At 34.9% G+C, this 17,332-nt stretch overlaps 2 protein-coding genes across 6 annotated transcripts in view; one reads left to right on the top strand and one right to left on the bottom strand.

Annotated features, from left to right (window-relative positions):
* Positions 1-14,882, bottom strand: part of LOC145663896 (uncharacterized) — a 77,453-nt gene extending 62,571 nt beyond the window's left edge. The window contains exon 1 of one of the 3 annotated variants that reach the window (XM_081730062.1): positions 14,760-14,882. The gene's annotated coding sequence lies outside the window, so the exon portion shown is untranslated. Of the gene's footprint in view, positions 1-14,260; positions 14,491-14,759 lie in introns of those variants that run through there. The other 2 variants (XM_081730063.1, XM_081730064.1) reach the window with 2 other exon arrangements.
* A 404-nt stretch (positions 14,883-15,286) lies between these two features.
* The window catches only part of LOC145663894 (synaptosomal-associated protein 25-like), a 143,751-nt gene continuing 141,705 nt past the window's right edge, over positions 15,287-17,332 (top strand). Inside the window, exon 1 of one of the 3 annotated variants that reach the window (XM_081730060.1) lies at positions 15,287-15,419. The gene's annotated coding sequence lies outside the window, so the exon portion shown is untranslated. The remainder of the gene's footprint in view (positions 15,420-17,332) is intronic. The other 2 variants (XM_081730059.1, XM_081730058.1) reach the window with 2 other exon arrangements.

Below are 17,332 nucleotides of genomic sequence, written 5' to 3'. Positions count from 1 at the left end.
CACACTCAAGAAACCCTTTGGGTATTTTAAATCTCACGAGAAAAAAATCGTTTGTTGTATCAAAATCACTGATTTCTCTTTTCGCAAGAATTTTTATGGTATTATCCTTGCGTCAAGCCTCCTTGCTGCTTCACGGTTTCTCCTTAGTTTTAATTCTTTCAACCAATTTTTGTTTTTCCACTATGTTAACTTCATCATCAAAAAACTCCAATGCTACGTATTCCTCCTTCAAGTACCAGAGATGTCGAGAAAATTTAGAAAGAGCCACTTCAGATAATTCATTATCTATTTGCCTATAACTGTACAAAGCTTTCAAAAATTGCAGGTCTTGTAATGATGAATGGGATACTTGGTCACATTTAAATCAAGCTTGGACATATAGTCGTATCAGAAAAATTCATGCTCTCCGAAGACCCGTTTCTATTTGCTTCGTTAAACGAAAATGTTGGCGAAAGAGAAATATTTTTAAACAGTATATTGCTTTTCCCATCTACCTTGCATGGTGAATTGCTCCAGGCAAGCGAAAGAAAACTCTTCGAGGAGGTATGCCATCCAAGAATGTCAGTTCTAAAAATTTACTGTAATCTTCCCTGCGGTGTCCTGCTTCTACAAGTTTGATAGCAAAATTCAGTACTTCATTTCTTACATCTGAACTGTTGTTCCTTAATTCATTATCATCATCAATTCTGGAATAAAGTTAGTACAATCAATTTTAGACCAATCGTTCTGAAAATGCTTAAATAGGGGAACGCCCGGTCCAGATGCAAACGAAACACAACACTTGTCAAATACACATTTTAAAACCAATTCATAAATGTGGTGTCTACAAGGAAGGTATAGAAGATCATTTTGGAGCATCTGCTCTAGCAGAATGAAAGCACCGTTCACATGACACATATTACAGGGAATAGTGTGACAACAAACTGCCTGCACGAACTTTACCAAGTTCCATTCTTCAAGCTAATGAACTGTAGTAGAAATAATATGTTCGTTCTCTTCTTCATGATGACAAACTGAGAACACCAATTAGCCTCTCATGAGCATCTCCTGTAATAAATATTGATAACCCGTCGATAGTCTCTCTACCAGTCAAATTCGGCAGTGGTTTCCCGTCTCATTGCACAACTAACGCACTTGATGCACTCCAAAATTGTTTTTGTGGTCTTATGCAACTTCGCTACGGATTTTCTCTCAGCATCGATGCATATTTATTACTAGTTCCTTTACATTATGGCCTAATGTTTCTGCCGTCGCTGTCAGAATATGTATTCTCGTTCTATCAGTGGACTTGTATCGATCAAGAGCAACAACCTGTCTTGGAGTTTTAAAATTAGTTTTTCCCATTTTACATCTCTTGCAGGGTCCGGGCGCACACAGGCACATTTTTACATTTTATCTTACATACTCAACTGGGTTTTCCTCTTCATGTCTTTAAATGCTTACCTCCGTGTATTTTGGTGTAAAATTCATACAAATCATTTTCAGAAGTGCATTTTTCTTTTGCGTTCCTCTTTCTAATGAAGCCGCGCATATCCCTCTTGTTCTTTTCGAGCCAAACTCATGTCTTTACATTTAGTTGTGTAAGAGTTATTACTTGTGACAAAGAGAAATATTTTCACAGGTAATAATTCTTAGACAACTAAGGCTATCTTTAAAATAGTGCCAGATTTGTGTTTCTGGTGAAACGCCACCTCCCTATTTGAAAATTTTGATCTGAATCCAAGATGGCGGACTTCAAGATGGACGCTGTGACAATACTATACAACATTAGATGTGTTTCTTCCTCTAGTTCCATTATCCAGGGTATTTTTGCGTTCCCTTAAGCCGTTTCTAAATTACAAGATTTTATTCCAGATTTTTCCCATATATTATGTACTGTAATCGGATTCAAAATTTTAGATCGCTTGGGGCACCATTTAATATTATTCAATGAAGTTAATTTTTCTCCTTCCTTAATTTAGTCCCATATGGAACCATTTTAAGGGGTGAGTCCAAAGAAATTAGGAAATCAAAAATTAAGGACCACCCTAATATATATATATATATATATATATATATATATAATATATATATATATATATATGTGTGTGTGTGTGTGTGTGTGTGTGTACATATCGAGCTCTAGAATTTGCCATTTAAAATAATTGAGTCTTATAATTGCGATACGAGTGGCTAGGTGTGACATCTACATGGATATATCTTTGCAATAGTAATTACTACCGTTTTGAAAATGAAATGGAATCTTTAAGTTTTACGTCCCACGATTATGTCGGCTACGCTTAAAGACAACATTATGATGAAAAATGAATGAAATGGTGGAATGAAGAACGTAGGAGAAAATGGGAGAACCCCGAGAAAACCCACGCACACGATGGTTGTCTACCACAAAGCACACTTAAGGCAAGCTGGGATCGAACCAAGGACCCTGTACACCAGAGATGAACTCTCTAACACTGAGTTACCGCGGTCCCAGACTAGTTTTGAATCTTGATTATCATTTGTATTAAGCTGCTTTTCAGAATGACAGAAACATCAGATTGGTCACTTCTCCAATAGTTTTATAAAATGAAACATCAGATTGGATCACTTCTCCAATAGTTTTATAAAATATCTGCCGTATGTTGAAACTGAGAATAATCGAATTGTAATTACCTAGGTAACTGAAACCCTAATTATCCAACAGAGACACATATTTTTTCTAATTTGTTTTGAAGTTGGTACCTTAATGTATAAGTGAGTTATTAGACAACACATTGAGAGGTCAGTTCATAAAATATACATTATATGAAATGTTTCCTTTCACAATTTTCTGAATAGTACAAGTTTTTTTTTTTTTAATGTATTTAAGCATTTATTGTAAGAATTGAGTGTACCGGAACTTGTATTTTGTTGTCATGTAAAATTGTTACGAAATCTTAATACATTTTCATGCAAAATTTTGTTCTCTTGCATTAAATTAGTCTTCTTATGATATTTGGTCATCAGTGACTCACGGTCGGATATTGGGTGAGCAAACAGCGATGTAAGTAAAGATTAGGGCAGGAAGAAATGGGAAAACTCAAGTCAGGATAGCCGATAGTGCAATTAACTTACTTCCTGGTATGTAATTTACTTCTTCCATCCAAGTTTGCACATTTACTTTCAGGAGATTGTCGCGTGTGAATCTGATCTCCAATTATTATTCGTACTTCTCGAAAACTTTTTTTTTTTTTTTTTTTTAAAAAAAAAGGTGAATCACATATAGATGTGGACAGTGGAGATGAAGTCTACAGTTGCCTGACGAGCTGGATAAGATTCAGGGAGTGAATCTGTAACGATATTTTTTTATTTTCGTTACATTACCCAGTTCGATATAAAATGCATATGATATTTGGTTAAAATGAAGTCACACGACACTATCAAACATTTGTAGTTTTATATCTATATATTCCGCAATTGCAATATACTGAAATAATACACATCAATTTTAAGTAATGTCGACTTTTTAATAACTATCTTCTCTGAGTCACCTAATCAATAAGAACAGGTTGTCATAGCAACCCAAAAAAACGGTAAATCTGTTGTTACAGTAACATCGGTTAAAAATCATACAACATATTGTTCTACATATATATATTCCTCTTCTTCGTAATCACAGCCTGTGCACTTTTAAATAGCACCTTTTGCCCAAAATAGTTAAAAGAAGAATGGAAGTAACTTACAAATATACAATATTGTTGTAAATCATACTGCGAGGGAAGCCAAGAAAATTATCTCGTTTTACCCAAATCTGTATCCAACCAACAATCTTTCATTTCAGTGACTCAACGCTAGGGGATTCCTGATTTGAGTACAGAAGAGACATGACAGAACCAAGATTTGACAGAAAGAACATCCTAAAATTTATGGACTTGAAATAAGCTAGCTGCAAGGGCGCCGATCCTGGGAGGCCCGGCCCCCCTCCCCAAACCTCATGTGGGCTCCCTATTGTATTTATGAATACACAGTATTTGGCATAATTTGAATGCAATTTGTCTTAAAATCCTCATATATATACCTTCTGCATCTGAATTCCCCCCACTTCCCAAATTTACAGAGAAATCGGCGCCCTTGGCTAGCTGTTGCTTACAGCCTGCTCGCATTACATCATCGAGATCCTAACAATCATCGAAATATTTTCAGTTTAATGTTCCAGAATTATGCCGTTAGGCTAAGGGAGACAATGATTAAGACAAGTGAACGATGATGGAAGAATTGATGGAATGAGAATGGGGAGGAAACGGGAGTATCCCGAGAAAACGCACGGACACAATGTTGTCTGGGGATCGAACCAGGGAACCGGCACACCAGATGTAAGCGCTCTACCACTGAAACGTCGTACCCCCCTGGTCAGAAATACTGTACGGAGCCACATGTTATGTTCAAAAGTTCATTTAAAACGGATCAGCCATTTTCTCGTGACGACGAGACAGACAATATAGATTGAAAGTTGAAGAAACAAAATATATAGAAATTCCTTCCTTCTCCCTTTTGAAGTTTAATTTTCGAAAGTGCTGAGAGACTTGTCAAAGTATTTTTAACGTTGAATTTATATACACAGACTTTCAATCTTCATAACCTGACAAGCTTCTGAGATCCTCTATTTCTGGCATAAATTTTAAATCATCTTGTCCCATAACATACGCATTTTAGTCGGAACTATAACAATCCAACTTGAGGAAGGTACTATATTCCACATTTCATTTCAAACTGTTCATCTCGTTATATACATATACAAGTTTCAATTACGGTAAAAAGGCTGTAATATGTACTACCACGATATGTAAAATTCTGAACTAAAAAAAAAATCGTGAGTTTTGAATGTTAAATGAATTCACCTCTTCAGAAATATTGAACAACATGATATGTTTAAATTAAGCACAGTGTCAGAGATTCACAGGCCATTAACTTTCACCTAATATATATATATATATATATATATATATATATATATATATATATATATATATATATATATATATATATATATATATATATATATATATATTGTTTATATTTGCATTATCAAGGACTTACTACCAAGCACTACGGATTAAGATGCAAGTTTCAGATTGGCATTCGATTAGTGCCCAAGAATAGTCAAAAATACTGCATTCTATTTGTTTTAAGCAAAATAAATTTTATTTTTATCACAGAATTTTTTGAAAAAAGAAAAATTTATTTAAATCAAACAATCAGAGGTAACGAAACAATTTATAATAGGCTATGAGTCTATGTAACTCAGTGCTTAAATAACGGAAACTCCTCATAAAAAGCGTCTAAATACAATATTTCTTACATTAACAGCACACGAAACTGCATACAATTGTCTACTAGTGCAGCATAGACGAAGGTAATTCTTTAACGATTTTCAATAATGTCAAAGGTTATTAAAGTTAACCTTTTAACACAGGCTATTCATTTATATTGACTTAAACAGTGTACATTAAAGTCATTCATAAATAAAAAAATGAAATGAAATCTCTAAGTTTTACGTCCCACGTTTGTGCCAATTAGGCTAAAGGAGACGATGATAATGAGAAATGAATGAAATGGTGAAATGAAGAAAGTGGGAGGAAACGGGAGAACCCCGAGAAAACCCACGAGCACGGTATTTGTCCACCACAAAGCTCACACGGCGCGACCTCGGATCGAACCAGGGACCCCAAGCACCGGAGGTGAACTACGACTGAGCCACCGCGCACCCTCATTCATAAACAGGGTTGGCAAAAACCACGGTTTTATTGAACAAAAAAAAAAAAAAGTTTTTTTTTGTTTAGATAATTTACTCTATGTATTTATATTAAATATGGATAGAAATTAGCTTGTTTCGCCTTGGTGTTATTATGCAACAACAAGGTTATGCTGGAAGGGGTCACATAAGCTTAAAGCGGAATCCAAACCGTTTCTCGGCTTAGATTCAAAAGAAATTGTCCATTTGGACACACGAAACCGGGACTAATTGGTCACAAATGCGATTGCCGACTCACTCACGGACTCCTGATAAAAAATCGTTGTACTGATCCTTACATAGGCCTACTTGTTAATATAATTGTCAAGAGTCATTTCAGAATGACAAAAAGATAAACAGTTACACAAGTAGAAACATTATACAGAATTATATACAAACCAGGAAATTCCCGCCTTAGCCATTGGGAAAATCCTGACTACTTTAAATGTATTTGTATGTAAAATTTTAAGGTCAACGTATCATAATCACTACGCTAAAACTGAAGTATTAAATTACAAACTTAGCATGTACATATCACTCAATAAAATAAAAACCAAGTTAAATCCAATGATGTTGGAAGCTACGTAGGCAGTTGATAAATTTTGCCAATTTCTATCAATATATTTAAGCAACCTTGGCTTCTTTATAAAACAACAGGTATTCAGGCAAGTAGATACATATAATTTGGTTTCATTTCGTATGTTTAGGCTTGACATCCTTATGAAGTACCAAGGTTATCAGGAGAAGACTTTCGCTTAGAGGGACACCTCGAATCGCTACTTGGTTTACACTTAAAAGATGGGTTGTGGATCGACCGAGAATTGAACACGGGACCCTTTGATTAAAAGATGAAAAGTAGACAAACGTAATGCGGATGGTTTGATATGTGGAAACGTCACCATGAAGTTCAAACGATTTAAAGCATTTTTTTTTTTTTTTGGTTTAAACCAGTTTTTTTTAAACCAGCTGGTTTAAACCAGCCAACCCTGTTCATAAATAAACTGAAACTATAAATATTGCATGTACTTTATAATTTTATTTTGTGTTTTCGCATTTCTTTCATCAGCGAGGCCGTAAGAGACGTGAATCTACAGCTTAACGTGGGGTCTGAACCACACGAGCTCCCGACAGGAATCGAAACCGACTCTCCCACGCCAAAGCCGCGTACGCTGATTGCTTATTCGCACTGTCTATAGAGAGTTTCCGTTATTTATTTATTGGACTGCATAGATTTTTACAGTTGATTGCTCGCCAATTTAGTATTACACCCTAGTACAGGGTCCCTCAACCTGTGGTACGCGAATGGAAAAGGTTGAGAACTCCTGCTGTTAGTATGTTCTAGCGAAAGATCTAACTTGATTTAAGGTCAAAAATCATCCTGAAGAAAAGCAATCGATAATATTGCCTATTGATCAACATTTAAGAAAAAATACTATTACAGAAACATATCCAGGTATTAAGTTATAATTGACATGTATTCTTCACATTGAATTAGTTATTATAAGGGCTGCCTGGTTTAAACTTTGTTTTAACCAGCTGTTTTTTGTAACCAACTGGTTTAAATGAAAAACTAAAAACGCTTCAAATTGAGTACATTTCATGGTGACGTTTTCACATATCAAACCATCTGCATTAGTTTCATTTCCTTTTTGCCTTTAAACCAAGTCATCCAATGTTCAATTCTCGGTCGAACCACAACCCTTCTTTCAAGTATAAACCAAGCAGCGGTTCAAGGATGTTACTTTAAGCGAAAGTTTTCTTGATAATTCGGTATTACATAAGGGTGTTTAAAACCTAAACACATGAAACGAAGCCAAATTGTATGTCTGAACGCCTGTTCTTTCATAAAGAAGCCAAGGCTGCTTAACAACATTAGCTTTGACTGCACTTCGTTTTAATTTTGTTGAATAATATCTACAAATTGTAATTTAATACCTCAGTTTTAGTGTACTGATTGTGATACATTGACCTTAAAATTTTACATCCAAAGCAATAACGGGATTTTTCTGTTATTGCTTTGCATTTGAAGTAACAGGATTTACCCAATGGCTTTACCGGGAGTTTTCCGATTTATATATAACTCTGTATAATGGTTTTCATTTGTGCAACTGTTTATCTTTTTCATGTTCTGAAATGACTCTTGACAAATTATATTAACAAATATGTAAAGATCAGTACAACGTATCCTTATCAGGAGTCCTTCGTGAGTCAATCGGTAAACTCATCGCATTTCTGGCCGATTAGTCCCGGTTTCGAGTCCAAATGGAGGACAACTTCTCATGGATGTAAGCTCAGGAGTGGTTTGGATTCCGCTTAAAGCTTATGTGACCCCTTCCAACATAACCCCGCTGCTGCATAATACCACCAAAGCGAAACAAATTTATTTCTGTCCATATGTAAGACTGCATTTCCATTTTACATGAATCTTGTAGCTGTCAAAAAAAACTTGCAACCCAATCTTTCAACCCGGACGAATAGTAAACCTTCATATTTAAAACTTGTATTTTGGCGCGCTTCCCCTTCCTGTCCAAAAGATGCTGTTGTTTCGGAAGCGGCGAAACTGTCTTTTTCTTTGTCAGCGGGAAGCCGATAGCAGGTAGCAAGCAAGACGACCCAGAAAGTTGCACATGGTTTAACTCCTTGCAACATGATAAAATGCAACATGTTACATGTCTCTTTCAAGACCATGTTTACATGGAAAAATATTGTAGGATTGCAAGATTTTTTAAATGACAGCTACAAAATTCATGTAAAATGGCAACGCGGCCTAAAATAAATACATAGAGCAAATAAAAAAACTGTTATAAACAAAAAAAAACTTTTTTTTTTGCTAACCCTGGTTATTATGGACAAATATATTCTTTTTTCTGGAAATAGCATTCTAATGCCTTATACAGTCTACTTTTCTTAACGCACGCTGTACCCAACTTGGAACAGATAAAGTTGAGATATGCCAGCAGAAACAATCGTTCAATTAACAACCTAGCCTCGTAAGCCACGATCAGTTCGTATATGATGCAATGTATTTGAAGAGTCTCCGTTTACGTGCATCCACATCGTTGCTAACGCGCTTCTCTATACGACGCCTCAAGTACTGGCACAGCAGTTTTACCCTGCCCATACTAGGTTTCGATACAATTCTTGCTTTTAGTGGCCATCTAGCACACGTTGGTTGGTGTTTTGTGTACTGTCGTTTTCATAGCATATATCCATACACTGTATTTATACCCATAGCGATTAAGTTCTCCTGAAGCGAATCTCCACCTACGAAGCAACTTTTTCATAAGAAACAATTTATAAGGAGGTACGAGTTCCAAATCTGAAACTGCAATGCAAACCACTCTATACATATGGTATACACTCTTGACTGATAGACAAGATGGCGGCGGGGTATAATATTGTGTCCGGATCAACTAAACCGAAAAATTCTGTTTTGCAAGATGCTTTGTGTGCAAAGTGTAATAGAATAGTAAGAAATGGTATTTTATGTGATACATGTGATCGGTATTTTATGTGATACATGTGGATCAACACTTTAGGTGTATAAACATACAAGGCGGCGACATTCCTGATGAAAATAGCGAGTGGCAGTGTCCAAAGTGTCTAAACAACGAAAACACAACACATGCGGGAAAATATCTAGACAATAAAGGTTTGCAAAAATGCTTTAAATGCCAGCGAGTGGTTAAAAATGGAAAACAATGCGTAATGTGTAAAGAAATGGCTCATTTTGGTAAGTGTAGTGGACTACAAAAAGGAAACTGTCCTGAAATCTGGGCATGTGAAAAGTGTAGGAACAGTACTGAAACAAATGAAGATCAAAGTAATAATTCATTATATTCTGATCTAATACAACATATTTCCAAACTTAACAATGAAGTACAGTCACTAAGAGCAATAGTAAAGTGTCTACAAGATGATATTCACATTCTGCGACAAAATAAATCAGATATAAATAGCAATCCGTATAATAGCAGTGAAAGTGCAAAGTACCATTATTTTGACGATACCGGTAGACCTACCTTAGTTTCGACTCAATCGCAATACATGTATAGTGAAGTGGTTAAGGGCAGGGCTGATCGAGCGAGTATTTTTCCGAGGACAAGAAGTAATACCTACGGGTCACCAAGCGTACGTGGACAAAATAGGTCAAATGGTGTAAAAGGCAATCCCGGAAAAAGTGACCAACAGAAAGACTGTATAAGGGAAACAAGCTATGTAAACTCTAGTGATGTGTTGCAAAAAAAAATCAATCTCATCCCTCCGCTAATAAAGTGAAAATGTCTAGACAAACAAAGGCACATAAAATAAACAGTAGTGACTCATCTGTGTTAGGTACAAATAGATTTAGCGTTTTAGCATCACTTGAAACAGACAATATGTGTAACACGGTATCTGAAATGGAAACGGAAAATAACCAGGCAATGGAACCCCTAAGGTGTTTTGACACGACCACAATAAAGAAAAACTGTATAAGGGATAAACAGAATGGTCTTCCCCAAGTCTTAATATATGCTGACAGTCAAGGTAGAAGGTTGGCTAGTAAGGTACGGGAAAAATTTACAGCACAGCACAAAGGTTCATTAAACCAGGAGCAAAAACTAGTGATGTATTATCTGGTGTTAATTGTGAAACTGTAGATAATATGGAAAACTATGTAATATTGTTTAGGGGTACTAATTTAGGGGTACTAACGATGTGGCATGCAATGAAGGAGATACAGTAATTAAGAAAATTAGAAATAAACTCTCAAAAGTAAAATATTCTAAAGTCATAGTAGTTAATGTACCTCATAGGTTTGACCTCATAAAAGAATCGTGTGTTAATGTAGTTGTCAAAGACGTAAATACAAAGCTAAAATCTCTCTGTAATCATTTTAGAAATGGTGTACTGCTAGATGTAAGTAACTTTAAAAGAGAAATGTACACAGAACATGGCATGCACTTTAATCAAGCGGGTAAAAATTACATCTGTCAAAAAATTTGTAAAATAATTGGCGAAGATTTATATACGAAGTCTAAATTTAAAGCACCAAATTCAATCCCATGGAAAATACAGGGAAACTGAGTTTCCCCGACCCCGTGAGTAAGAGTAATACTACGTGGGGCCGGGTGAAAACCTCAAATATAACAAAGTTTGTTGATTTTACTGATATAAATGGTTTAATAAAAGTTAAAACTAACGATAGCTGGATTCAAAACTGCAGCACGGATATAGGTGTGCAAGCTCTACTCCTATTGCACTTAAATATACAATCCATAAGGAATAAGTTTGCTGAACTTGGAACTTTTTTAGACCTCTTTCCTTGTGAAATACTCTGTGCGAATGAACACTGGCTCAAGCCTGACGAGAAGTATATGTACCGTACCAACGGGATATGAGGTAACAACTATTTACTGTAGAGAATCATCAATACATGGTGATGTAAGTATTTATGTTAAAAAGGAATTATTAATTGAATACACTGTTCTTCATCTACACCAATTTTGCATCAATCAAAATTTTGAAGTAGCTGGTATTTTATTTAAAAGTATAGGGGTAATAATTGTATATATGTACCGAACTCCTAACTCAGATGTAGATGTTTTCCTCAATGCCTGGGAAAAATTAGATAACTATCTCAGTAAGTACAAAAATTACAAATTATTTTATGTAGGGGATATAAATATCAATATTTTACAAAATACACATGCAAAAGCAATGCTCTGTAATGTCCTTAGGTCTCATAATTTCTACTATATTAATAACGAATCTACAAGGGAATTAGCATGTTTAGATAATATTATCAATAATGAAAAAAAAAAAGAATACCGTATCATGTGGCCCTGTACAGCCTTTACTGTCTGACCATGAAGGAGTATGGCTTTTGTTTTCAGTGAAATCACAAAAGACTCGAAACTACTGTGTTACCAAGAAAATTAGATTATTAGGTGAGACTAATGTAAAAAATCTAAGGTCTAGGTTAACAGAAACTGACTGGAATAATCTTCTTGTAGAAAGTAGTGACATCACAGAAGCCTTTAAAAACTTCCTGGGTACATTAAAAGAATATTTAAATGAGTGCTGTTCAGAAAAGACAAAAAAGATTAATGTTTGTTTAAATAAACCTACTAAGAGAACTCCAAAGTGGTATACACAACAGCTTGAAACACATAGAAATAGAGTAATTACTTTATATGACATAGCTAAGACAACGAGATCAACAAGTGATCAAGAAAAGATTAAAGATGCTAAAAGAATGTACAGAAAAGAAATCAAGGCTGCAAAGATTGCAGCAAATGAGAAATGGAATAATAATTCAAAAAATAAATGCTCTGTAGCTTGGTTAATAATAAACAAAGAAATTTGAAACAATGTTACAAAAGACAACATATCTATACCTCCAAGTGAATTTAATAAATACTTTGTAAATATTATGAGTAACTTTGAGATTAATGGCCAAAACTACCAAAATAGATTTTAGTAGTATCCTACCATTGCAAAATAAAAACGAAATTAGGTCTCACTTTCAGTGGAACTTCGTAAATGCCAGAACTGTTTATTCAGTTGTCAATAAATTGAAAAGTATCCAGTAGCGAAGACTGGTATGGACTTTCTAATAACTTATCGGAAAAAAAATATTGACTTAATAACAGAACCCTTGGTTTATCTACTAAATTGGATGCTCTTTGAGGGGATTTTTCCAGATTGCCTACAATATACTATAACTGTACCAGTACATAAGAAGGATGATAAAAATGAGGTTAAAAACTACCGTCCAATCTCTTTAGTACCGATAGTTTCGAAAGTTTTTGAACAATGCGTCAAAGATCAACTATCAACATTCTTTGAAGAGAATAAGCTTTTTCGTTCCTCGCAATTTGGATTAGGAAAACGTCGTTCCACAGTTAAAGCTGTTGAAAATATAGTATCACAAGTATTAGACTGTTTTGAAAATAATATGAATGTTTGTGCAACACCATTAGATTTAACTAAAGCTTTCGATAGAGTGTCACATGATATACTCCTTTCAAAATTGCATTATTATGGGGCTAGAGAAAAAGAACTGTCTCTGATTAAATCTCATCTTAGTAATAGAAAACAGGCTGTTCGCGTTGGTAATTCAACTTCAGAATTTTTGAACGAAGCAACTGGTGTACCACAGGGAAGTGTCCTGGGGCCATTTCTTTTTTTAGTTTACGTTAATGATCTTTCAAGTTTTCTCCCTTTTAACAGTGTTTTGTCAGGGGCGTCATCTAGGGGGCAGGGAGGGGCATTTGCCCCCCCCTGAGTTTGAGATTTTGTCAATAGAGTAATAGTAAATGAGTGAAAAACGCGAAATTCTACTTATATCAGGGGGTTTTGGCCCCCCAAGCAATATCTGAAATGACGCTCCTGTGTTTTGTATGCTGATGATACAACTGTCTCAACCATGGATAAAATTTTAAAAAATGTTCAAACTAAAAACACTCAAATGTTAGAAACGTGTTCAGTATGGCTAAATTGTAATAGGCTGCTATTAAATGAATCGAAGACGGATGTTTTGCATTTTCATCTTAATAACAACATAAATGATTTGAATGTCATTCTGTAAATTTTTTAGGTATCCACTTGGATCGAAAGTTAAACTGGAACATACATACTGAGAATCTATGTAGAAGACTATCTAGAGTTATATATTTATTACGTAAACTAAAAACTGTTGTTACTGAAAAAATACTTCTGTCAGCTTATTATGCTTTCTTTCATTCTCTATTGCTCTACGGTATATTATTATGGGGTAATTCAACTGGTGCTCAAACCGTCTTTAAATGGCAAAAAAAGGCAATAAGAGTGTTAAAGGGACTACGTGATAATGACTCTTGCAGACCTTTCTTTAAAGAGATGCAAATCCTAACAATGCCCTCAATGTATATCTATAGCTCTCATGTATATTAAAGAAAACTTGGAAAATATCAGTACCCGAAATAAAGTTGCTTTTGTCGTATAATCAATTTGAGTAATGAATGGGAAATTTAGGTCTCAAAATAATACTAATAATATATGGGAGTGAAACGGGATAACCAACAAATGTGTGTCCATCAAGATTTTACGAACACACACTTTTACGAACATTTTTTGCTTTTTGGTTTAAACCAGTTTTTTTATTAAAGAAAAACAACAGCTGGTATAAACCAGCCAACCCTGCTACAAACCGTGAAAGCAAGTACAAATTTGAATTACGGTACCTTGTAATACCTAACCTCATCAAAATTAGCCAATATGTAAGAAAATAGTAACAATTTTTGCCAAAAAATGCTGGCCCCCGAAAAGCCGACATATGCCTGTATTTCTACCTTATACATGTCAGGTAAGATCCTCGTCTGATCACCTACACAAATCTTTTATGAAATGAAATTACATACTTCTTCCGTAGAATTTACAAATTTATGGCCCCCTCCCCCTTAAAATGGTGTAACAGCCTCTGTTAGAGTACCAAAGGGAAAGAAATTATTTTTTCAAGCAAGTTGCAAGTAGAACATCTCGGCTCACCTACGGAAAATACCCCATCGGTATTTAAATATCAGCCATTTCATCCGACAGCTACAAATTAATCATTTACCATCCTGAAAATCCGTCTTTTGTTTTTATAAATGGTGCTTCGATGCCTTGTATCTACTCATTACACGTTTATCACCTTCAGTTTGAATTTTTAGTGGATTTCTTAGAACACCATTTTTGTAAACTTCACTTCCCGCCATGAGGAAGTTTTCCCGTTAAAGCAATCTCTGGTTGACAACACTGTATTGAAAAAAAATATCCTGGTTTAAAAAACAGCAAACGACTGATTTCAATTACTTTAACTCTAGTATCATAAATGTTGATTATAAATAATTCTACTCGTAAGTCATATCAGAGTAAACTTATTTTCTCTGTGGATACAGCATAAATACAAACTTTTCAAGAAGCATCTTTAAATTGGACTCGGTTCTTTTAAAAAAGTGGACCACTAAAAATACATATTAAACAAATATATAAAGGTAAAACTTACTATTGTTCGTATAAAATAAGATGACAAACATTGGAAAATTTATAGCATATACACACACACATACATTCTTTTTCTGTCGAATATTTGCTTTACTTGCTCAATTGCCCGAATCCCCTACTTGCAACTACTGTAAGCAAATCGTCTGCCAAACACCGTTTGCATTGTTTAAGTGACGTCATTAAAAACTGTTCACTGAACGATAGCATAATACAAAGTTTATTCAATTTACTTCGAAATAAATTACCAATAGAGCAGAGTAAATAAAAGCGTGCACAACGTAGAAGTACAGAAAAGAGAAACGTAATCTCTCATGAGTAAAATTTGAGATATTTTAGAATTCCTTAGTCTTGAAATGTTTTAAAGTTCATTACAACTTACATATAATAAATAAATAGTTAATAATTTTAAAATTAAGAATTCATAATGTTCTGATGTAGACTGTCTGAAGCAGTAATGCCGAAGTTATTATGGTCAATTTGTTCAATGTGTTTTCAGCGACTTTGCAATCTTTATAGCAATAATATTTACGATTGAGTTGGTAACTATGCATATTATAGCAGAGTAGAAAATCTGGTCTGGTGATTTTTATATGACAGTGTTGCGAGGTAGCACGAAGAAGGAAGGATTTGTGAATTTGTTCCGATTTGTTCCCAATTGGTGGTAAGTATTTATTGTCCGTAGCATACATCAAATTGTTTGTTTGTATCATTTTAATCAATGATATGTAATGTGTTGACCTTGTAAGTTAGTGCTTGTTGATACTCCACTGCTCAGTAGAGAAGTGTCAACCACTATACATCAGTACTCCTAAGATGAAATTGTGTTAGGATACAATTTTCTTAAATGCAGTGTAAAATAAATTGATTTGGTGACAGGTATAATGTCAACGGTGCAGATGTGGTTTACGAATTCGTACATGAATTCATTATATAGGGTTATGTACTTCTTTTATCAGGAGATAGACTTCAGAACCTTGATTTTTTTTTTTTTTTTTTAAATGACAATTTCCACTCATGGATAGAGATGTACACTTTATGAGGGCTTAACCGTTATACGTAATAATGCAGCAAGTGAACATATGCCATACGAACTACATTTAAAAAAAACAAGAAATGTAGTTATTTGAACGAGTCTGGGCAGGGCGAAAGTGGTGCTCCTGTTATATAATACGGAGACCCAGACCCATTCAAAGGAGCAGGCACGAGAACGACGGTGGGTATTCTCTTGAACTAAAAAGTTTTAAGAACACCGTACACATTTCTTTCGTACGATTAAACGGAACCTACTAACACAGGTACGAAGAAAATAGGAATCTAGCTTGCTCTAGGACATTGCATTGCAATTCAATTTATCTTGGTTTCCTTGCGGCGTAATGTGTGCTTAAAAGCATACATTTTTCTACATTATTTGGGATGTAAGATGTGAGATCCCGTCGAGGTAGAGCTGCCGCCGAGGTAATAATGTGACTCTGATGCTTAGAAATTGTTACCTCAGAGCGATTTGTGAAAGGTGGTGGTCTCTAATTAGTAATATTATGACTAACCGCCCTGCAGCCAGTGATTTTTCATTTAACGAAATTAGCACATCTGATGTTGGCTTACATCCAGATAAATGGACAATCTGCTTGTTACAAGGGAAACAGGAAATTTTTGAAAATGACTTTATGTAGGAGATATGGTAGTCAATACTACAACGATTTCAAGCCTACTTCTGGAGATAAATTAATCTAAACAGGTGACATTCATAGCTGTAAGAAGGATTAAAGGATAGTTAAATGATTCATCGTGATATTTCAAGATTTGAAGAAAAAAAGCAAGTGCATGTAACTCTTTTTGAGTAAATATATTGGGAATTTCTTGATTAGTTACTTACTCTGTTATTATACAGTCCTATAAGCTTTCTGTATATTTCCTCATAAATAGAAAGCCTGTGAGTAAATTTTTTTTTTCTGGTCGAAAATAATGTGATAAATTTACTTCAATTTACGCATAACTATTTTAGTGGCATTTGCATTCGACATACGAGTATTTAACCCTTTCCGGATCCTGGCATTTTGGGCTATTTTTTAGACTTTCAGTCAAGTAGCTACTCCATCGTCACTATTTATCCTAGGATCATGGTTCATACCTCATTCTCTTCAGAATAGAGCAGGCTTTCAAATGGTATCATTTCCATGCCCATGCCATATAACAGGAGAGGGAAAATTGATGTCAAAGTGATAATTTTGATGGCAAAAATTTTTCTGTCCAAATTTGGGCCTCCCTGGCCCCCTCTGTGTGAACGTAGAGACCTCCAAAAAATCTGATGAATAGTACTTGGTAAAGTAAATGTGTGTACCAAATTTCAAGTTTCTATCTTGAATAGTAATGGCGGGAGAAGCTTTATCAGGAATTCCCACCATGCCCAAAACGACCGCAAAACACCATGATCTCAGGGGGAAAAATTCCTGAGACATCCCTAATTATCCTAGGGTCATATTTCGCCCATCATTCTCTTCAGAACAGAACTGCCTTTCAGACGGTATGATTCACGTGTCTCTATCATGTATGTAAAGGGGGAAAATCCCGAAGAAA

This window comes from Thermobia domestica, chromosome 11 (genome assembly GCF_964235325.1).
Source record: "Thermobia domestica chromosome 11, izTheDome1.hap1.1, whole genome shotgun sequence".
Classification (NCBI taxonomy): Eukaryota; Metazoa; Arthropoda; class Insecta; order Zygentoma; family Lepismatidae; genus Thermobia; species Thermobia domestica.
Note: the sequence above shows the minus strand (reverse complement) of the source record. Positions and strands in the feature narration are given on the sequence as shown.